Source organism: Malaya genurostris, chromosome 2 (genome assembly GCF_030247185.1).
Source record: "Malaya genurostris strain Urasoe2022 chromosome 2, Malgen_1.1, whole genome shotgun sequence".
Classification (NCBI taxonomy): Eukaryota; Metazoa; Arthropoda; class Insecta; order Diptera; family Culicidae; genus Malaya; species Malaya genurostris.
The window spans coordinates 23317199-23341608 of NC_080571.1; the positions used below are offsets into that span (position 1 = coordinate 23317199).

The 24410-nt window shown below is 35.8% G+C and overlaps 1 protein-coding gene across 1 annotated transcript in view; it reads right to left on the reverse strand.

Moving 5' to 3' along the window:
* The window catches only part of LOC131432724 (myosin-G heavy chain), a 311040-nt gene that overhangs the window by 115118 nt on the left and 171512 nt on the right, over positions 1-24410 (reverse strand). The gene's annotated exons all lie outside the window — the stretch shown is intronic.

Sequence of the window (24410 nt, forward strand, 5' to 3'; positions counted from 1 at the left end):
CAGTTATTTCATCAGTTTTCAAAGTAGCTTTGAAGAAGTTTTTTTATATGTTTTTCGAGCAGTTTTTGGAGCAGTTTTCTAGTAGTTTTTCGTGCATTTTTGGAACAGTCATTTAATCAGATTTTTAAGCAGTTTTTCGAGCAGGTTTCTAAGTAGTCATTTCAACTGTTTTTAAAGTAGTTTTGGATCAGTTTTATTTAGATGTTTTCGAGTAGTTTTTCAAGCGGATTCCGATCAGTTTTTCGAGCAGTTATGCAAACAGTTTTCGTAGTAGTTTTTGAGCAGTTTTTTAGCAGTTTTAAGCAGTTTTTTTTAGCAGTTTTTAGTTAAGTTTACGAGTAGTTTTTCGAGCGGTTTTGAAGCAGTTTCTGAGCAGCTTTCGATCAGTTTTCAATCAGTTTTCGATCAGTTTTTGAGCAGTTATTGGGTCCTTTTTTACCAGTTTTCGAGAAGTTATCTCAACAGTTTTTCAAGAAGCTCTAGATCAGCTTATAGATGTTTTTTTGTAGTTTTTAGAACTGTTTTAGAGAGGGTCTTAGAGTAGTTTTTGAACATTTTTCGAAAAGCATTCAATCAGTTTTCGAGCAGTTTTAGAACAGTTCTAGATCAGCTTTTAGATGTTTTTGGGTAGTTTTTAGAAAAGTTTCAGAGAGGTTTTTAGAGTAGTTTTTGGGCAGTTATGTAAACAGTATTTAGAGTTGTTTTTGAATAGTTTTCGAAAAGTATTCAATCAGCTTTCGAGCAGTTTTAGAACAGTGTTTCGAGCAGTTATATCAAGTTTTTAAAGTAGTTTTTTGAACGACTATTTTAACGTTTTTCGAGCAGCTCGAGCTGTTTCTGAAGGGTTTTCGAGCACTTATCAGCTTGTCGAGCAGTTTATAAGTTTTCGAGTGTCCTTTGAGAAGTTTTTGGAGTAGTTCTCAAGCAGTTTTTGTAGCAGTTTTCAAGTAGTTTTTCGTCTAGTTATTCAAACAGTTTCTGAGTAGTTATTCGATCAGTTTTAGAGTAGTTTTTGGAGCATATTTTTCAACAGTTCTCGAGTAGTTTTTTCAACAGTTTCCGAGAAGTTATTTCAACAATTTTTAAAGTAGATTTAAATCAGTTATTTTAGTTGGTTTTCGAGCAGTTTTCAAGCAGTTTTTGGAGCAGTTATTCAAGCAGTTTGTGGAGCAGTTATTCAAGCAGTTTAATCAGTTCTTAAATTAGTTTTCGAGCAGTTTTCCATAAGTTTTCAAACAGTTTTTGAAAAATTTCGAGCAGTTTTCGAGTAGTTTTTCAAGCAGTTTTCGACCAGTAAAAACTGGAGCCGTTTTGGAAGCAGTTTTTTGAGTAGTTTTCGAACAGTTTTTCGAGCAGTTTACCAGCACTTATTTAAACACTGACACATCATTGATACATGACGATTCTCCGAAAAATTCTCTTCAAAGTATATTTTAACAGTTAGTTTCAATGCTGGAATTGAAAGATTTGTGAGTCTATTGAAGTAACCGGAAATTTCGGATCCGGTTACTTCCTCATTCGCGTTTTTGTCAATGATCAGAACATAAGACATATTTATGACATTTGCACATTAGAGACTAGTAGTTTAGTTTTAGTAGTTATTTATTTTGTTTTTCGAGCAGTTTTCGAGAAATTTTCGTGCAGTTTTTTCGAGCAGGTTGTAGAACAGTTCTCGAGCAGTCTTTGGGCAGTTATTTAAATAGTTTTAGAGTAGTTTTCGTCGTTTTTTGCAGTTTTTGAAGCAGATTCTAGTAGTTTTTGTGCAGTCGTTGAAACCGATTTCTGAGTAGTCTTTCGAGCAGTTTTTCGAACAGTTTTCAAGTAGTTTTTCGAGCAGTATTCGAGAAGTTAATTCCACTGTTTTCAAAGTAACTTTAGAGCAGTTTTTTGAGAAGGTTTTTGGGCCGTTTTTGGAGCAGTTTTCGAAACGTTTTTCGTGTAGTTTCCAAGCATATATTTAAACAGTTTTTTATTAGTTTTTGAGTAGTTATTTGAACAAATTTGGAGTAGTTTTCTAATAGTTTTTCGAGCAGTTTGTCAAGCCTCTTTTTGAAGCAGTTTTTGGAGCAGTTTTCGAACAGTTTTTCGAGCACTTATTTAAACACTGACATATCATTAATGCATGACGATTCACCGAAAAAATTTCTTCAAAGTAAATTTTAACAGTTGGTTTCCATGCTGGAATTGAAAGATTTGTGAGTGTATTGAAGTAACCGGAAATTTCGGATCCGGTTACTTCCTCGTTTGCGTTTTTGTCAATGATCAGAACATAAGACAAAATTATGACAATTGCACATTAGAGACTATTGATGAATTTGACGTCAACATTTCAAAAGGGCCTAAAAACAATTGACAGATTATCTTTGTTTACTTTCTCTTCCGACTATATCTGCGGTATTATACAAACGTTCGTTACATACTTGGTACTGCTGGAAACATGGGGATATTGTCTTTCATTCTACACGAATACTTTGTAGGTACACGTGAAAATTAAGGAAATATTCACAAAAGAGAAAGTAAACAAAGAGAAACTTTCATTGGTTTATGTGCCCTTATGAAATGTTGACATCGAATTGCATGAAGCGAATAGTTATAGCATGCATAGATCATAACTAAGAAAACCATAAGATTGCTAATGAAAATCTCTACCGCCTTAATGGAATTGATTTTTGCTTGGTTAATAAGCCTTAGTTTGAGGAAAATTTAGCGAAGAGTTTAGCGTCAAATATGGAATCAATCTGGTAATTTACGAAAGAAAAAGTAAACAAAGAAAAACCGAAGAAATTTGCAGTTAGGCCCTTTGGTGGTGGGATGATCGAATTGTTCTAGTGTCCAGCTTGGTTGCCAGATGGAAAGACCCGAACTATAATAACTGTAACTGTAATCCAAAGTTGCTTTAATTGTCGTGAAACTCATTTTAAGTTTTAATTGTCCTCAATGATTAGATCAAAGGAATGATTTTGACGCTTCTTGTGATCCTTGATTTGCTTCTGTGGTTTCCATTTTTCACAGTATTTTAAATGAATCGGAACAAAATTGGCAGTTCTGAAAAAGGGTATTTTTTTTTTCTAGAGCGCCTAAGAGTGACGACAGCTGTATGTTTGGAAGACTCATTTTGACAGTTCTCAGTTTCAAACGAGAAAACGACTTGTCAAATACAGTGTAAAGCTAACAATGCTGCCAAAATTTTGGATTAATTGTTTTGCGTTGTTGCCAATATTACGGATGAGATGTTGTCACTCTAGTTTCTCCAACAGTCTGCTGTCAAAACACTATCTAGACCGATAACTGGGATCGCTGTTAAAAAAAAAAAGAAGTACGTCAATGTATTGAGTGAATCGAATTACAGACACTTGTCATGTTCTGATTTACATGCTTCAGTAAATATTGAACAAAAAATTTTAATCAAACGACAGGGAAAAAGAAGAGAAATTCCTAAAATTGCTTGCCTTCACTACTCAAGTTGTTTCATGAATAGGTCGTTGAACCGAGAAACAGTTGAAGCCAAGACTAATCAGTGCAGTCATATCAATAGTACTTTGATATGTGAAGCAGCTATTATTGCTTTCAATTACAATTACGAAACAATAAAAAAAAATAACACGAATGCAAATATCTTCAACAGTACAGTTGCGATAGTCAAAGCAGCTGCTGGTTTCAATTACCACAGCCAGCGAGCATAAAAAATGTTCGTTTCACATACAAACAATATACACGGTATCCGTTTGGAGCGATAATTGAAGAACACATGTTCCAAATCATGTTACAATTTTGTACATGCCGTTACTAATTGAATCCAATTATTCATCACTTCCAACGCGTAATCGCTGTCACTATTCATAATCATTTCGATTGGTTACTGGAATGACTCCCGAGAAAGGCATTCCGAGCCATAAAGCACACTTTTTTTTTAACTGACAGCCCTTAGTTCAACGCCACCTTTGATGGATCTTCTTCCGCTTCCCCGCAAGTAATTGAACTTCAAGCCGACTGACAGCAGAGCATTCCCGATTCGTTCCGGGCAGCGGCATCGCAATGCAAGATTTATTTGTTTACATTATGTATGCAGCTAATCGACGTGAATAACCATAAACAACGACGCCAACATGAAGCGAAGCCGCCTGCCAACCAATGTGGTACCGGTTTCTGACTGAAATCTGTGAGCCTCGCTCCTCAATCGGCTCAGCGAAAAGATCAATGCCCGCCTGGAGTAACACATAACCGCATAAAACAAAAAAAAACTTTCGCAATTTGAATGTCAGGTTCACCCTCGCAATTGGAAACGTGAAAAGACACCCGGCGGCGGCCGACATAAATTCCACCGAGAGTGAAATGTCCCAGGAAAACGGGCAAGACAATCTTCGGGCCGGCCGGTAACTGGCCGCTCCACTGACCACCGAAACCCCGCTCGCTAATTAGAATCCAGTTGACTTTCGCCGCCGCCGCCGCGGTATATTGAGCTGTCATTCGGAGTCAACTGCCTACACTTTCGTGGCTCGTTGGGGTGCATAACTGCACAGCTAAGCCCGGTTAAGCCTCGTTAATTTATGCGATGCATGATTTCCCCATACATACATACATACATACGTGCAATTGTGGAACATCGGGAAAAGCATGCCATGACTTTGGGTTCCACCCGATAGTTAGCAGCAACAGCAGCAGGCCACGCTCTTCTTGAGTTAATGAACGTTGATAGTGGGGTCCACAACAACGACGACGACGACGACGACGCCAATGGTTTCAAGTTCAATCGATTTCCGCGAATCGCTCAATTATACTTGTTAAATTGGAGCACTGGAAAGATCTGATTTATTTACTACAACATGAATAACAGAGCATCGATGCACGAATAAATACTACTTTCCTCCGGCTAGAGATTATTGCTGAGCATGCAACATCAATTCATAGAATTATCATCTAATAAACTTTCAAGGGTAATAATAAATTTTAAAATCATTTGACACCTGGTAGTTTGTAGAAGATTTAGTTGAGAATAAACAGAATATGATTTATTTTTCTATTCCAGATTCTAGCGAAGTAATTTTATGACTTTATATCTTTTTGAGATTGTTGAACTCTTTAAAACTTAATTAACGTAAGTTTTTTTAAACTTCAAAATAACTTTTTTCATCGTTAATTTTACCCCGGTTTTAACCTAATTGTGATCGTTGACCGGGCATTAAAATAACCTAAATTTATCACGATTAGTGATTATCTGAGTCTTCTAGCTTTCGTAAGTTCATTGAAACCTTTTGATTTGTAATATTTTTATACCTTCTAATATATGTTATTTTTTTTAGATTCTTGATTTTTCAAACTACTCGTTTCTTGATTTTTTTAACTGTTTTAATTGATTGAATTTACTAAATCCCTAGAATTTCTTGATTTATTTAAGTTTGTCTTACACTAAGGTCTTTTTTTACGCGGGGGCTACATAACGCGTAACTTCGAAAAATTCGCGTAAGAAAAACGTAGAACTAAAGAATTTTTTTTCTATGTCAAATATTTTAGAAACCTGGTGTAATCTAAAAAAAACAATCGACTTTGATTCTCAAAGAAATTTAAAAAAATGACTTTGAGACTTAGAGAGTTTGAGACCGCGTAGGAAAAAAAACCGCAAACTTGAAGAAATTTTTTCGTTGATGCCAAATATCTTAGAAATACATGAAACGTCCAGAATTCATTTATTTCAATTCGTTAAACTTTTTAAGCTTATCGATTTCTCTTGAATTTTTTTCAACATTTTGAATTGATCGGATTTTTCGAATTTTTAGCATGTTTTAACTTTTAAAGTTCTTATGTTTCGTAATATCTACTAGAATTCCCAAAATTTTATCAGTTCGGTTAATTTCTTGATTTTTGAAAATTGCGGAAATTCCTGAAACATAAAAAATAATGGGTTTCAGGAATTTTTGAAACATGTTAACGTTCAGAATTTATTAAATTTCTAGAATTTTCTAAATATCTTCGGTATCTGGAATTTTAGAAATTTTATTTAGGTTTAAAAATTTTGGAATTTGAGAAATTTGTTTGGTTGTCAATTTTTGCCTTTCTCATATAGAAAGGCTATACAATCATTGCAAAAACCGACTATTGAACCGAGGCCCGGAGGGCCGAATGTCATATACCATTCGACTCAGCTCGACGAACTGAGCAAATGTCTGTGTGTGTGATAAATATTGTCACTCACTTTTCTCGGAGATGGCTAAACCGATTTTCACAAACTTAGATTCAAATGAAAGGTCTCACGGTCCCATACAAAGTTCCTGAATTTCATTTGGATCCGACTTCCGGTTCTGGAGCTACAGGGTGATATGCATAAAAAATTTGAAAATAATGCAATAAAACTGTGAAAATAATGTCACTCACTTTTCTCGTAGAACCGATTTTCTCAAACTTAGACTCTAATGAAAGGATTCATGGTCATGGCTCCATACAAAGTTCCTGAATTCATTTGGATTTGACTTCCGGTACTGGAATTACAGGGTGATATGCACCAAAAATGTCACTCACTTTCCTTAGAGATTACTAAACCGATTTTCACAATCTTGGATTTAAATCACTAAATTTCTGTTTGATTTAAATGAAAGGTCTCATAGTCGCATACAAAGTTCTTGAATATGATTTGGATCCGACTTTCACTTCCGGAATTGCAGGGTGATATGCACCAAAATGGGAAAACAACGTCACTTCTTTTCCGGTTCCGGAATTATGGGGTAAAATGTGCAAAAAATTGTGAAAATAAGTGCACTAACTTTTCTCAGAGATGGCGAACCGATTTTCACAAACTTATATTCAAATGAAAGGTCTTGTGGTCCCATACAAAATTCCTGTATATTATTTGGATCCGATTTCCGGTTCGGGAGTTATGGGGTAAAATGTGCAAAAAAAAAAGAAAATATGTGTTCTAAATTTTCTCGTAGATGGCGCGACCGATTTTCACTAACAAATGAAAGGTCCTGTGGTCCCATGCGTAATTCCTGAATTTCATGCGGATCCGACTTCCGGATCCGGAAATAGAGGGTAAAGTGTGTTAAAAATTGTATACCATCACTTAAAATGGGGAAAAACCTTAAAAAAAATCTAAATCGACCTCAAATCTTTTCCAATTGATAGTTTTTATCAGGAGACGTTCAAATAAACCGATTTCAGTTATTCTTTTAAGAATCGAAGAAAAATATTTTGAAGAATACCACAGTATTATATATGATAGTATGATTGATATGAGAAAGGCATCATTACACCACTAGGAGGATTAAAACAGGTTTTTATATTTAAAGCTAACGAACTTTGATAGGATTTTGTAATTTTGAAATTGTTGGAATTGATTCATTTCCTAATTTGTTTGATTTTTTTTTGCAAATTTTCTCAAGTTTCTTGATAGTTTCGAATCTCCTGAAAATCTCGCATTCTTTAAAAAAATTTTTACGACACCTAAATGTTGTTTGTTTTTATATTCTGGAATTTACGAAATTTTGTGTATTTCTTTTAGTTTTTAAATTGTGTAATGTTTTTCAATTTCATGAACTTTCTGAATTTTTTGAATATCTCGAATTTTTTTGATTTGCTTGAGTTATTTGTTACTCAAATTTGCGAGAGATTTTGAATTCGTTGAAATATTTTTGGCTTGAATTTTTTAAATTCCTAGTATATGCGGTGTATTGTATTTCTGTAGCTTTAGGAATTTTTGGAATATTTTGGGATTTACTGAGATTTTGGATATTATTTTTCTCATTTTCAGTATTTTCGAATAAATATTTTGACCTTTCTCATATAGAAAGGCTATACAATCAGTGCAAAAACCATTCGACTCAGCTCGACGAACTGAGCAAATGTCTGTGTGTGTAACAAAAATGTGTACTCGATTTTCTCGGAGATGGCTGGACTGATTTTCACAATCTTAGATTCAAATGAAAGGTCTTTTGATCCCAAGATGGGGCAATTGAATTTTATCCGGATGGGATCTCCGGTTTGGGAGTAACGGGGTAAAATGCGCAAAAAAAAAAAATGAATGAAAAGTGCACTCGATTTTTCAGAGACTATTTTCTTCAACTAAGATTTAAGTTAAAGGCCTTTTAGTCTCATAAGTTCCTATTGAATTTAATCGGATTCCTTCCGGTTCATTGAATTGAGTCGGATTCCTTCCGGTTCCGGAATTACGGGATAATATGTGAAAATTTAGGAAAAAATGTGGACTTAATTTTCTCGTAAGTCGCATATCCGATTTTCACATACTAAGATTCAAACGAAAGATCTTATAGTACTTTCAAAATTGCTGGAACATTTCATCTCGATCCGACTTCCAGTTTCGGAACGGAAGCGCGATAAGTGGAAAATTTTCAATTTCATGAGTTTTTTTTTTCCTAAATGATGGTGAAAAACAGGTACAAATCCAATAAAACTGACTGATACATGCTTTTAGTTTGCCGAACTTGGTGGTTTGTTGGCATATAACTAGATAAACCCCCTTTTCATGTTCCGGAAGTGAATACAAACTTCATAAGTAGAACTCACTTCGATTTCTCAGCGATGCTTGAACGATTTTCACAAACTTAGGTTCAAATGAAAGGTCCTGTCCCATACGTAATTCCTGAATTTCATGCGGATCTGACATCCGGATCCGGAAATATAGGGTAACGTGGGTTAAAAATTGTATACCATCACTGAAAATGGGGAAAAACCTTAAAAAAAATTCTAAATCGACCTCAAATTTTTTCCAATTGATAGTTTTTATCAGTAGACGGTCAAACAAACCGATCTCGGTTATTCTTTCAAGAATCGCAGAGAATTATTTTGAAGAATACCACAGTATTATATATGATAGTATGATTGATATGAGAAAGGCATCATTACACCGCTAAGTGGATTAAAACAGGTTTTTTAAATGTATTGTAATTAAAATCGAAGATAGAAATGGCATGAAACCTTAAAATTATTTCTTTCAATCTAAGTTCCTCTTTAGAGTTTTTGTCACTACTTACGGTACTTCCAGAAACAGTATTCAGAGACCAGCATAGCCAAAAATAGTTCGTATGTCCATAAATTAGTATGACGAATAAATCAACTACTTTTTCGGCAGTTTCGTTAATCAGTCTTTTCCGTATCTGTTTTTCAATTGATACTAGATGATACTATTGCTCAGGAAAGCATGATTCGTAAGTCAGAACCAATTTTTCATCTAAACTCATGTGATAGGCGTACTTATCATAACTATTTTTGAATACGACCGTGGGATATTTGGTTCAGAAAATTCATTTTTTGATTGTGCATATGGTAAACTAGGAACATACTTATAGGCAAGCCAACGTTGCGTGGTAGATGCGCATTGTTGTTCCAGGGATGAATGTTAATGTGTTTAACAATTAACAAATATTCAGCCTACGCGTATTGTTTAGTATTGTCAGTTTAATGAGTCTTGATTGGGGACATCCGAATTTGCATTAGATCAGATTATGGTACGACTTGTAAAAATCGAGATTTGTGCAAAGAAAAATTGTACTGTTTTTCATTAGCCTTAGAATAAAAAACGGTGATTTGCAGTTTGTCATAAAAGTTTCAAATTATTACACGGTAAAACATGAATCAACACGAAGAAAGATTTACGATAGTGGTTGATTGTTCTGCATCTCGACCAAATGTCCGGCAAGTGTGGCATCTTGTTCTAAAACCGGCACTACCAGGCGGTGCCCATAAGACATCTTCGATTAAACCAATCCCGGTCGGTCGGTTATCGACCCTTCCATTTGCATACCATTCCAATTGCTACCCAAACTGCCGCACGGCCATTCAGAAATTGTTTGCTGAAACGCCCGGCCTACTAAGTTCGGCCGAACGCGCGCGCGCTCGAGCTCAACAAGGCAAAATCTTCGCGCCGCCGATAAATTATTATTTACTCTCATGCATATTTATCACCACACTTGAAATGCAGTTGAAGGCTGCAACACACCTCCTTGCAATGTCCAGGCGGGATCCTATCGGTGACATGACATCTGCTGCGATCGTCGGTAAAATTTACGGCTCTTTCGAACGCGCACTAAACCGATGATACGCGAGTTATCTTGCCGTTTCTGCAGTGACCACCTTTTCCACCACCTTGGACCTGGACCATGCGGTCTGTGGATGGCATGCGGGAGAATGTCGCGTGCTTGCTCTTGTCGTTACAGCCAATGTAGATGACAGCTGTCACTTGTGGGAGCTGCGTTGAAGCCCGAGGAAGGTACATATTTGCCCCGTTTAGGCCTAATCTGTAGGAAGAGGACAATGAGGGGCCGGCATGTCAAGGGTCAGACGGTAAATTAATTACAGAGTCCGCGTTCGTGTGCAGCGTAAATTAAGTGCTGAGGCGTTTGTTTACATTTTTTTCTACTCTCCGCGCACTTTAAGATCAAATCACTCCGAAGCGGATGGAGGTGTCCGAAAGAAAAATGAGAGAATGCCGTGCTTTGTTGGATTTATGAGGAAAAGAAAGTGAGCTCAGCTTGTGATTGTCAGTTAACCTCAAATATCACAATTGCGTTCTTTTTTATGTTTCACACAATTTATGCCTAAGCGGGTTTCAACTATTTTTATTGTATAATTACTGTCAGTGATGAAACTGTGGTTGAGATTTAGTAAAAAATACCATCCGGTGTTTGATTTGGATGCACGGTTCGAGGCAGTATCACAGATAAGCGTATGTCAAATTTGACTTTGGATGGGAACGATTGTGGCGAAAGATGTACATCAAAAACGTAGTGTCATAATAAGAATGACTAGAATCGTGAGACTATCTGGAAAGCCAGGATAAAAAAATCAAAAGATTGGTAAACGGGTTCCACAAAAAACTGAAACTGAACGATAGATAGAAATGAGAAAGAGTTGAAGATGCTATTTTTACGCTACGAAAAAAAAAACTTTTTAATCTGATTCTAATTGGTGACGAAAACTGGAAACATTTAGGATAGTCCCTTGGTGCAAGAGGTGAATCGTTTTGAGAAAAAGACAACCCCGTGTGTGTGTGTTGTGGGATCAGAGCTTCTCAAACCCGGCGAAATGGTTAGTATTGTTTGCTACCGTCATTTTGAAACATTTTCGAACCAGTTTTGAAACGATTTTGTTATTATTTTGAAACAGATTGTGAAATTCATTTGAATCTATTGTAAAACTACTTTGAATCTTCTATCTTGAAACACGTTTTTGAAGGTGTTTTTGAAACTGTTTTAAAACTATTGTAAGATTATTTTCAAAGAATTTAGACATTAACAGTTCGGCTGAAAAGTTCGTATCGTTTAATAGAAACACACATTTTTTTTTGCCAAAATTCGTTTTTATTATTCAACATAATTGCCATCAGAGGCGATAAAGCGATTATAGCGATCTTCCAACTTTTCGATACCATTTTTGTAGTACGATTTGTCCTTTGCCTCAAAATAGGCCTCAGTTTCAGCGATTACCTCTTCATTGCTTCTAAATTTTTTTACCAGCGAGCATTCTTTTGAGGTCTGAGAACAGGAAAAAGTCACTGTGGGCCAAATCTGGAGAATACGGTGGATGAGGGAGCAATTCGAAGCCCAATTCGTTCAATTTCAGCATGGTTTTTCGTTGATCGATTGTGAGCTCACGCGGCACCCATTTTACACAAAGCTTTCTCATATCCAAATATTCGTGAAAAATATGTCCAACACGTTCCTTTGATATCATTAGGGTGTCAGCTATCTCGATCAACTTCACTTTACGGTCATTGAAAATCATTTTGTGGATTTCTTTCACGTTTTCATCGGTAACAGCCTCTTTTGGACGTCCACTGCGTTCATCGTCTTCGGTGCTCATATGACCAGTACGAAATTTTGCAAACCACTTACGAATTGTTGCTTCGCCCGGCGCAGAGTCTGGATAACACTCATCAAGCCATTTTTTTTGTATCGGCGGCACTTTTTTCCATCAAAAAGTAGTGTTTCGAAAATTCCTTTTTTCCATTTTTTTCACAATAACAAAAGTAGCTTCACTCAAAATGCAATATCTCACAAACTAATAATCAGACAGCTGTCAAATTTATACACGTATCTTTTGAAGGTTGGTACTAACTGAAAATGGTATGGATTTAATTCTAGTGGCACCCTCTCATAGAAACGATACGAACTTTTCAGCCGATCTGTTATTTCGAAACATTTTCAAACATATTTCCGTACATTTCGGCTTTCTCATACAGTAAAGTGATACAATCACTTGGTTGTAACTATTTTGAGATTGCTTTGAAACTATTTAGAAACAATTTTGATACCATTTTGAAACAATTTTGGAACTATTTTGAAACTTTTGTGAAATTTGTTTCAAACTACTTGAAACTTCTTCTGAAACATTTTTTAACCTCGAGTTTGCCACAGCTCAGGGTGGCGAAAATGGTAAAACGCGTATGCACGGATTGCATTAGAACGCAGGTACAAGCCCTGCCTATCTCTTCTGCGATTTTCTCATTCATTTGGCTATTTCAATATATGTTTCCACTCAGTCATTGAAAAACTGATTTTTCAATCTGTTTTGAAGCGACACTAACACCTATCACGTTCAATTAATGGAATCATTACGATGAATTATGGGAAAGTGATTGTTCCTCCAAAAACTACCTGGCCTTAGGATCTACCAGCATAACCAAGTGAACTAACAACTTATTATGAATGTTCTAGGTCATCCAAAAACTACCTGAAGTTCAGGACTTAAAATCTATCAGCATAACAAAGAGCATTAATGATCTTATTGGTCAAGGTCTTTACTCTTGATACCACATACAATTATGAGGCTTATTGTAGATGCTCTGGGTCATCCGAAAACTACCTGAAGTTCAGGCCTTGAGATCTTTCAGCATAACAAAGAGCATTAATGAATTTATTGTTCAAGGTCTATACTCTTGATACCACAATTAGTTAAGATGTTTATTGTAGATGCTCTTGGTCATCCGAAAACTACCTGGAGTTCAGGCCTTAAGATCTATCAACATAACAAAGAGCATTAATGAATTTATTGTTCAAGGTCTATACTCTCGATACCACATACAATTAGGAGGCTTATTGTAGATGCTCTGGGTCATCCAAAAACTGCCTGGAGTTCAGGCCTTTAGATCTATCAGCATAACAAAGAGTATTAATGAATTTATTGTTCAAGGTCTTTACTCTTGATACCACATACAATTATGAGGCTTATTGTAGATGCTCTGGGTCATCCGAAAACTACCTGAAGTTCAGGCCTTAAGATCTTTCAGCATAACAAAGAGCATTAATGAATTTATTGTTCAAGGTCTATACTCTTGATACCACAATTAGTTAAGATGTTTATTGTAGATGCTCTTGGTCATCCGAAAACTACCTGGAGTTCAGGCCTTAAGATCTATCAACATAACAAAGAGCATTAATGAATTTATTGTTCAAGGTCTATACTCTCGATACCACATACAATTAGGAGGCTTATTGTAGATGCTCTGGGTCATCCAAAAACTGCCTGGAGTTCAGGCCTTTAGATCTATCAGCATAACAAAGAGTATTAATGAATTTATTGTTCAAGATCTATACTCTAGATACCACATACAATTGAGAGGCTTATTGTAGATGCTCTTGGTCATCCGAAAACCACCTGGAGTTCAGGCCTTAAGACCTATCCGAATAACAAAATGAATCAATGAACTTAATCTCCACGCTCCATATTCGTGGTTAACTGAAGTCCTTGGATGACTGAAAATATATCCCTGGAACAGGTCAGAATAGACAAATAAGTAATATGTAGCTCCTCGACTATGAGCAGCATCGAATGATTATGTATAAGCTTCGGATTGCTCGCACAGATCTTAAGATCTGTTTTCACTGAAGTTGTTGGACTACTGAGAACATACCTGGAACGTGTAGTTCAAACAATATGTACACCAAACAAAAACTACACATTGGCCGTTGTAGTTCTTGCTGAGGTACAGTGTGGTCCCTCAGGACAGTATTCTAAGTAGTTCTTGGATATTGAAATATCTCTCACGAATTTCCAAAGTCTCAGAATATACTCATATGGTCTAAGATACTTTTGCATATAGACGTAGTAAGATTTTTTATTTTATTTATGCGATAATCGAACGGAAATGAAACAACTAATTTAAGCTCCCCCGATTTGTGAGATTCCAGTGTATTTGGAACCTATTTTGAAATTACTTTGAATCTATTTTAAAATTATTTTGATAAAATTTCAAAACTCTTTTAAAACAATTTAGAAATTATTTTGAAGCATTTTAGATTCCATTTTAAACCTAGTTTAAAAAAAATTGTAAGCATTTTGAAACAGTTTTCAAACCGTTATGAAATTATTTTGTAACTTTTGTAAGCTTTGAACCTGAAACTGTTTCGAAACTGCTTTTAATCTATTTTGAAATTGTTTTGAAACTATTTCAAAACTCTTTTAAAACAATTTAGAAATTATTTTGAAGCATTTTAGAATCTTTTTCTAACCTAGTTTAAAAAAAAATTGTGTAAACATTTTGAAACAGTTTTTAAACCATTATGAAACTATTGTAAGTTTCGAACCTAAAACTGTTTCGAAACTGCTTTTAATCTATTTTGGAATTGTTTTGAATCTATTTCAAAACCATCTTGAAACTATTCTTTAACCATTTCGAAACAATTCAAAACAATTTTTAAACTCCTCGTTCGGCACTTCAGTATAGATTTTGGTGCAAAACAAAAAATAAAAGGTTATGCACATAGCAGAGACTTTACCTGTGCTCAGCGGTTTATTTCGAACTGCTAGGTGACATAATAGTTCAAAGTAAACTGTTATGCACTGATGAGTCAAAGACGACAAGAAAACATATTAAATGTTGAAACAATTGTGAAACTGATTTGCAAAATTTTCAAAGCATTTATTTAGTACGCAGAAATTATTATTGTTATTGTTTCGAAATTTGGTTGAAATGAGTTTAAAACTATTACGAAGCTACTCTATTTTGAAATTTATAAACTATCTCAAAGTTGTTTTGCAATGATTTTCTCACTGATTTTCTCTGAGATGGCTTAGTCGATTTTCACAAACTGAGATTCAAACGGAAGGTCTTATGGTCCCATGGATCGTTATCGAATTTTATCCCATTCCGACTTCCGGTTCCGGAATTACTAGGCAATGTGTGCAAATCTATGAGAAAGTTCGCATGCAGTTTTGTCGGAAATTTCTCAACCGATATTTACAAACTTATATGCAAATGAAAGATCTTCAAATTGTTCAAAAAGTCCTCGAAAAGTTGATCCAGATCCAACTTTTGGTTCCGGTATTACAGTGCGATTAGTAAAAATTTTCAATTTCATGGGTGTTTTATCACAAGCGTTTTTGTATAAAATTTATTGTTGATAGAGCTTGTCAGTTAGTAGATATATAAATCTACTTTGGAACTACTAGTACCCGGTTTCCGCTTCCACACTCACCGGTAATTGTGAATAAAAGAACCAAAAACGGAACCCACTTCGATTTATCAGCAATGGTTGAACCGATTTTCACAAATCATGATTCAAATTAAAGCTATCAGTGTCTTAAAAAAAACTGAGCATTTTCATCCAGATCCGACTTCCGTTTCTGAAATTATAGAGCAATGAGTATCAAAACTTTCACTGTCATTCAAAATGATGCAATAGCTGTACGTGCTGGTACGGAAGAAGAAATCGACACAGCGTGCTTTGTTCAAACTTGTGAAGGCAGGCCTGCCACATTTAAATATATAAAGGGTGATTTTTTAAGAGCTTGAGAACTTTTTTAAACAATAAAACGCATAAAATTTGCAAAATCTCATCGGTTCTTTATTTTAAACGTTAGATTGGTACATGACATTTACTTTTTGAAGATAATTTCATTTAAATGTTGACCGCGGCTGCGTCTTAGGTGGTCCATTCGGAAAGTCCAATTTTGGGCAACTTTTTCGAGCATTTCGGCCGGAATAGCCCGAATTTCTTCGGAAATGTTGTCTTCCAAAGCTGGAATAGTTACTGGCTTATTTCTGTAGACTTTAGACTTGACGTAGCCCCACAAAAAATAGTCTAAAGGCGTCAAATCGCATGATCTTGGTGGCCAACTTACCGGTCCATTTCTTGAGATGAATTGTTCTCCGAAGTTTTCCCTCAAAATGGCCATAGAATCGCGAGCTGTGTGGCATGTAGCGCCATCTTGTTGAAACCACATGTCTACCAAGTTCAGTTCTTCCATTTTTGGCAACAAAAAGTTTGTTAGCATCGAACGATAGCGATCGCCATTCACTGTAACGTTGCGTCCAACAGCATCTTTGAAAAAATACGGTCCAATGATTCCACCAGCGTACAAACCACACCAAACAGTGCATTTTTCGGGATGCATGGGCAGTTCTTGAACGGCTTCTGGTTGCTCTTCACTCCAAATGCGGCAATTTTGCTTATTTACGTAGCCATTCAACCAGAAATGAGCCTCATCGCTGAACAAAATTTGTCGATAAAAAAGCGGATTTTCCGAATGGACCACCTAAGACGCAGCCGCGGTCAACATTTAAATGAAATTATCTTCAAAAAGTAAATGTCATGTACCAATCTAACGTTTAAAATAAAGAACCGATGAGATTTTGCAAATTTTACGCGTTTTATTGTTTAAAAAAGTTCTCAAGCTCTTAAAAAATCACCCTTTATTAACTAGACATAACGGTTTACAAATTGAAAAGTTGATGGTAGTTCATATCAAAAAAAGTGTTTGATTTTATTGAAGTTTGAAATAAAAATCATCACAGAATCTTCAGTGATGTTTTTGAAAATATAAGTAATATGAGAAAGGCTCCACTATGTGGATAAAAAAAAGGTTTTTTTTTGTTGTAGCTGACTGCTGAAGAATTGTTTCATAATATAGCTCAAGATGAAGAAATCGTAGAATGAAAAGTTATAGTCTGTTGTATATGACAAAATGTTTGAAAGTTGTTCAAAGATTTTCAAATGTTTTCCGACACGATTTTGTGAAAGAAACGCAAAATTTTCATTCGAAATAATGCTAAATGAAATTTTCCTAAATGCTATCATACTCAAGATTTAGCGAATTTAATCTACCGATTACTGGAAACCAATAGCTTCCGGTCTTTTTCGAACGTTTCCCGAGCCCTGTTAACTAAGAAGCAATTTCTTTTCTAATAATAAGTGGATAGTTCTTTACTTCAATTTTCTTAAAATTTCTTTGCTATAGTAACTTTATATGGTATTCGGTGGCCACAGTATATACTTTTTCCATATAGTCCCAATGGTTATAATATAATAATATAGCAACTGAAAACTTTCAAGTAATTTTTGCTTAGATCCTTCTCAAAAGTAACGCTATATTCAAAATGGTAAACTGATTTTGTAAACGTAGAACACTTATGCAGAATTTGAGCCAAATAAAAAAACAGCAAACTAAATCGACTGTTGATTTCATTAATATATAAACTACCGGAATGGGTTCGAAGATGAGGCAAAGTCATTCTGCAGGATGATACTGCGCGTTCTCCACATTTAGCCAAAGTGGTCCAAATTATACTTTTGATTGGGAACTTCTAACGCACCCGCTATAGTCGCCGGTTCAGGCACTTCAGTAATTATCTGCTCTTTTAATTGAAGGAACACTTTCTAGGATGTTCGCAAATGGTTTGATGAATGGATATCAATGTAAGGTGAAGATTTCTTCGGAAATAAAATCAGAGTATAAGGTGCGGGTCTAACAAGCCAGATGTTGTATGTTCGAGTCTTGACATGGAAGGATTCTTAGTGTTGGTAGGATCGTAGCACTGGTCATACAATAGTCATGTACATAAACGAGTCGACTGCAAAGTCTGTTGAAGCAGAAGATGAAGTTTCGCATCGGATCTGACCTTGCATTTCTTTTGTTAAGACTCTTTTTTTACAATAATCACAGTCAAGGAGCAACAGACGAATAGCGGTCCGAAACTGAAAAAAAATCGGTCAAAAGTCAATACTGACTTTCACTGATTTTTAAGAATTTACGTGTCTTCAAAGAAGTTCCACAAGATCATAAAACGCTTCTTTTGAAGGTAGACCCCAATTTGTATTGCGGGGGGTAAAATATATTCGCTTTATTTGAAAACCAGTTTTTTGGATTTATCTACGTAGAATCTTTCTTTATCATTTGAGTAGTAGACAAAGTTTTAGATAACATTTAAATAGGTAACTTTTCCGAATACACCAATCAAATTCAAGTTAGTATGCAAATATATAAAAGATATTCACAGCCAGAAGTACCCAAGAATTGCTAAATATGTACAAGCGTGTAACTACCAGTAGGGACGCGCGTGTGCACGCATGGACAAGCTTATAATTGAACACGCTACTTAAGGATCAAGAGTAAACCAAGTTCACTTCTGTTGGTAATTTTATTTGGTACGTATGTCATAGATCTATGTATTCATTTATACAGTGCAACCAGTTTATCAAAGTGGTTTGCACGATTGAGTTTCAAACAATCTTTTTTTAACAATAATTTATTCTCACTTAAGCCTGACTTTTTGGATGACACATCAGTTTTGATCAATTTTTCACCGAAGTTTGATGGAAAATTGCTTACATTTTATGAATGTATATTTTAATTCCCTAATAAAAAAGTTAGCAACACTTCTTCAATGCATTTGTATTAGATTACACTACACAAAATAAACAAAACTAAATATTTTCTGTTACAAAAACAGTTTTCCGGAAAAAATAAATAGTTTTACGATATCCTCTTTTATAAGTATTGTAAAATTTGGCTGCATTAAGTTGCATATTTCACTTCGGTGCTAGATTTTATCTTAGGCAAAAAAAAGGTAAAACATTGTATAACTTTGTCAGGAAATAAGAAACTTGCAAATATATTTTCTACGATTATTCTAAACAAAGTATGCAAAAAAAAAAAGTAACTCGAAACAATTTAAGATTAAAAATTAAAAAACTGGCTTCAAGGGGGTTGCCATAAAGAATGCTTTGTATATCCGAAACGGTGCGACCTAGACTCTTGGTAGTTTTCGACACAGTAAACTATTTTCAATATCAGTTTTTGCAATGACTGAGTGGAAACATATGTTGGAGAAGTCAAATGAATGGAAAACTTAACAGAAAAGATTATTTTTTGATAAAAGTTACCCTCAGAGACAGAACTCTAACCTGCGTTCTTATGTATTCCGTACATACGCGCTACCTTTTAGACACCCTGAACCTTGTAATAGACACAACTCTAAAACACGGTTAGGCATGATAGAATGTACAACGGGTCAGTCGCTGGCGACATCCAGCCAGCGACTTGCACCAGTATAGAAGGCGACAAGCGATTATAAATACACTCTCCTACTCAGTGCTTGAACGGAAAATAGGTATAGAGCTAGAAGACTAGTGTTTGATGAACAGAAAAGATGTTTGGATGTATGGTACCGGTCGGGTGACGGCCAGACCATATTCGATTACGTTCTACTATGTCTGACTGCGTTTTAGAGCTGTGTCTACAACAAGATTCAGAGTGCGAAATGGTAGCGCGTATACACGGAATTCATAAGAACGCAGGTTCGAGTCCTGTCTCTGAGCGCATCTTTTTACAATAAATCATCTTTTCTGTTAAGTTTTTCATTCATTTGGTTTCTCCAATATATGTTTCCACTCAGGCATAGCATTGCGACTTTCGTCAAACCAGCTGAAATTAATAAATCGTATTTTAATAGTTCACTAAGAAACGATTTCTCTATCTCTATAGGAAAAAAGTTTTGATTATATTTTTTGTCGAAGTAGGCCATGCAAAATTAGTGATGGAATAAGATTAGGCGGTATATATTTGAAAATAATTTCTCAAAAGCAATTATATGCATTTAAAGAATAGTTTGGCAGCTACTGAATTTAGTTCATGTTTTTATCGATTTACTCTATGAGACGTAGTGAAAAGAAGGGGATGAATGAAGCAACGAAAAATGACAAAATGGAGAAACAGTATCGCCAAGATTAAGAGGCTAATGTTTTTTTCCTTAAAGATTCATCTGGCAGAAGACGGGAAAACTGTGTTTGATACCGTTCTTCGGGATGAAAATAACCCAAATTCTGTTCCTGTTCTGTGTCTATCAGAAACCCACCGTGAATATTTCGTAGGAGAAGCCTTAGTGTTAAATTTTTCGTATTTTTCTATTGAACAAGTGATGAATTATTTCATTATTATCATATCATTTGATTCTAAAATTTGGTAAAACAAGGAAAAATGTCCGAACTTGTTTTACCTTATTTAGTTTCTGTTTTATTGAGAGCAGAAAGAATCCAAGCACCAAAAGCCTTATTGTTATGATCAAAACCCTTTACGTTTAGATAACAAAAATTTGGTTTGCTTACTGGTTTGCTAGTTTCACCTTACAGTAAAACAGAGAAGGAGTCATGAATATAAAAGTTATTCAAAAACTTCGCAAGATAGTTATGAAATATACATAACGGGAAGCAAGAAAGTTTGATCCGTTTATCTCTGGGAGGAGTACATTTTATGCTGTCATTGTTTCGTTTTAGAAACGCAAAGTATGCGGAAGCCTGCGTTTATCGCCATTATAATAATTATGTATTCGGTCGTCGGGTACGGAGTAGGCGTTGACAGTAGCCGTCTCTCGTTGGTTGTTATTTGTTATTTCGCCTACTGGTCTGGGATTTTCAACGTTGAAAGTAAGGTTGCCGTTTTCAGTAGTTAAGTTCCCCAATTGGTGAGCTGGTCGTATGGTAATTATAGACGGTTTAGTTAATACGATTTTAATTCTACTCGTTTCACCTGAGTCCGCCACAGTTAAATTGGGGCTGATGGCGATTATGTTCATTTCAGGCCGTCGGTGGATTATTACCTGCAAAGAAATGAGAAGAAAAAAATAAATAAGAAAGTGAAACCGGTGGCTAAATTAACGATGTTAAAAATTGAGACAAAAAGAAAGTGGAATTAGAAGCGGTTGATCATCCGAATTTAACTATACTCTCTTGGCAAATATTGGGTGGGGCTCGGAACTCTTTTTGTCCGGCAGTTAGACTTCCACTTGTAACATCTTTATTTTAGTAATAAAAATACGAACCGCTATTGCGAGGCAAAACTAGGTCGACAATCACTCCCAAAAGCAATGAACTTCTTAGTGGAGGTTAACATTTTTAACCTTCTTAAAAGCCCGCCGTAAATCCGACATTGAATAGCACTCGGCATGTCTTGCTTTCGCAAGGCAAGAAATAAAAGACGAATAACCTCATTACCTATTCTTCCCCTTCCCCCCTCCCAACGCCTGTTAGTCCGCAGCCAGCAACACCTTCGAAATATGGTCCGACAAAACGGTAGTGTGCCCGTTGGATGGAGTTATTCCGAAACCGCAAAAAAAAACACACACAACCATCGTACCGAACATTCGCCGTAGACTGAATTCCCTTTCGGTTTCATTTTTATTGACTTATTCCAAAGTAGCGTTCGGATCTTCAACCGGTAGCGATGGTCCATCATCCCAAGTAAGCCTGGCGGCCGGCCGCACACGAGAGATGAGTTATGAATGTGCTTAACCCAATTTCAACGCCTGCTTCGGTGCGCAGTCTTTCGGATTTGCTCTCAAGATCACGGAAGAGAAGAAGAGTCTTCTACCTCCGAGTGGTTCCTGAAGTGGTTTCCACTGGAAAAGACACTTGTGGTCTGTTTATGTTTTCGCTGTCCGCTTTCGGTGCATTCGTTACTGATTCCTGTTTCATACGGCAGCGACGCTCAACGGTTCGATAGCCGGCGAAGGCGAGAAAATGCTACCGGCGGTTTCGTCATTACTATCATCACCATAAAAATTATCGGTGTCTTCTTCAGGGCAATTCATTTTGGGTCGCACCTTTTTCATGTTCAAGGTCGCAGTGAATTGTTACCTACTTCGTCGCACCGTCGTGAGCCTTCAAGAGAGGGAGAAACCAGCGAGAGATTTAGAGACACTCTCCCAAATACGCCATTGCATTCGAAAGAATGAACCGCTTTCTAAAAGTACAGATCGCTTGCCAAATAAGAACTTCATGTCGAACTTCTCAGCAATATCACACTTATTGTTGGTAGTCACATATGGGTTTCCTGGAATCTGATCGAAGTCCGTCTTCACATATGTCTCGTCATCCATTACGCAACAGTCTGGTTTCGTTGATTTTGTACAACCTCTGAGCATAGCCTTTAGGGATTTCTGAACCTTAAACGTACGTATTCCAGCTCGAGTTTTGGCATTCTGCACGAAAGTCTTACTCAAACACAATTTTCTAGCCGAAAACATTTCGCACTGAGACGTTTGGTTTCTGTGTGTGATTTTTGTTGAAATTTTCCTCCAGACGAGAAGTGCTCCCCCATCCGCCATACAGCCCAGATAGAGCCCCTTCGAGTTTTTTCTCTGTTCTAACAACTGACTGTATTGAAAAATGACATCCATAAGTCGAGAATGACACGAAACTACAATTTTGTTTTGAAAATTGCATCAAAAAAGGTCAAGAGTTATGGACAGTACTTTGAATGAAATTAGTAGAACAAATTTTATGCAATAAAATCCTGATGTCGAGAGGAGCTCTCTTAATCCAATGGATTCTATGAGGCGAAGAGTTTTAAAAAAAGCATTTGAAATATCACGATTGAAATAGATAAAACAAATAAGACGGCAGTACTTTTCTAGTAGACCACAACGAATTTCTCTTTTCTTGTAACATTTAAAATATTTTCGTACAACCATTCCCGAACAGTTTTGAGGAAATGTTTTAGGGTAATTTTGTAAGTTTACTGGAAACGATAGAAATTCGCAGTTCAACCAAAAATAAATAATAAAGACATGTACGTGCTTATAAATATTTTAAAAAAATGTGGTTCGTTCCCGGTACCTTCTGAAATGACCGCACTCACCGCTTGGTGGAGCGCGAGATTAATTGCATTGTTATCATTTCAACCAAAGTGTGCCATGAAATCTCAATATATATAAATGAGCTACCGAATCGAAAGGGTTCTCACGGTTAACCGTGAGTGACATTTGCATTATGAATGTATGATGGGAACTCAGCAGTGCAACCAATTTATCACCATTGGTGCCAATTTCAAAGAGGACCGTAGATGTGCACCAAAACAAGATCGTGACTGTCATGTCTGGAAATTCGTTTGTGGTTCAACACTGTTATAACTTATTAATTTCAAGTATGATTAGATTATAACTAAGTTGCAAGTAGCTTATGAGTAATTTATAAGTTAGTTAGAAGTAATTTACAAGGAAGCTAAAAATTAGTCACAAGTAAGTTACAAGTAAGTTACGAGTGAGTTCTGAGTAACTTACGAAAAAATTTTAAACTTTTTTCGGAAGTTGCTCGTAAGATACTTGAAACTCACTACTAACGTACTTTTAACTAGTAACTAGTTTCGAAAAAGTCGAAGAAAGTTCCAAATAAGTTCCAAGGAGGTTTTAAAAAAGTTCTTCAAATTCAAGGAAGTTCTAAGGAAGCTCCAAGGAAGTTACAAGGAAGTTTCAACGAAGTTCCAAGTAATTTCTAAGTAAGATCAAAGTAAGTTCCAAGTAGCTCCAAGAAAGTTCAAAATAAGTTTAAAATAAATTTCGAGTAAGTTCCAGTTAAGTTCCACGTAAGTTCCAAGTAAGTTCCAATTAAGTTCCAAGTAAGTTCAAAGTAAGTTCCAAGTACGTTCCAAGTAAGTTCCAAGTAAGTTCCAAGTAAGTTCCAAGTAAGTTCCAAGTAAGTTCCAAGTAAGTTCCAAGTAAGTTCCAAGTAAGTTCCAAGTAAGTTCCAAGTAAGTTCCAAGTAAGTTCCAAGTAAGTTCCAAGTAAGTTCCAAGTAAGTTCCAAGTAAGTTCCAAGTAAGTTCCAAGTAAGTTCCAAGTAAGTTCCAAGTAAGTTCCAAGTAAGTTCCAAGTAAGTTCCAAGTAAGTTCCAAGTAAGTTCCAAATAAGTTCCAAGTAAGTTCCAAGTAAGTTCCAAGTAAGTTCCAAGTAAGTTCCAAGTAAGTTCCAAGTAAGTTCCGAGTAAGATCCAAGTTCCGAGTAGGTTACAAGTAAGTTTAAAATTAGTTTCGAGAAAGTTTAAAATAAGTTTCAATAAAGTTTCAACCAAGTTTCAAGTTCCAAGTAAGTTCCAAGTAAGTTCAAAGTAAGTTCCAAGTAAGTTCCAAGTAAGTTCCAAGTAAGTTCCAAGTAAGTTAAAAGTAAGTTCCAAGTAAGTTCCAAGTAAGTTCCAAGTAAGTTCCAAGTAAGTTCCCAGTAAGTTCCAAGTAAGTTCCAAGTAAGTTCCAAGTAAGTTTCAAGTAAGTTCCAAGTAAGTTCCAAGCAATTTCCGAGTAAACTCCAAGTAAACTCCAAGTAAGTTTCAAGCAAGTTTCAAGCAATTTTCAAGCAAGTTTTATGCAAGTTTCAAGTAAGCTTCAAGCAAGTTTTTAGTAAGTTCCAAGTAAGTTTCA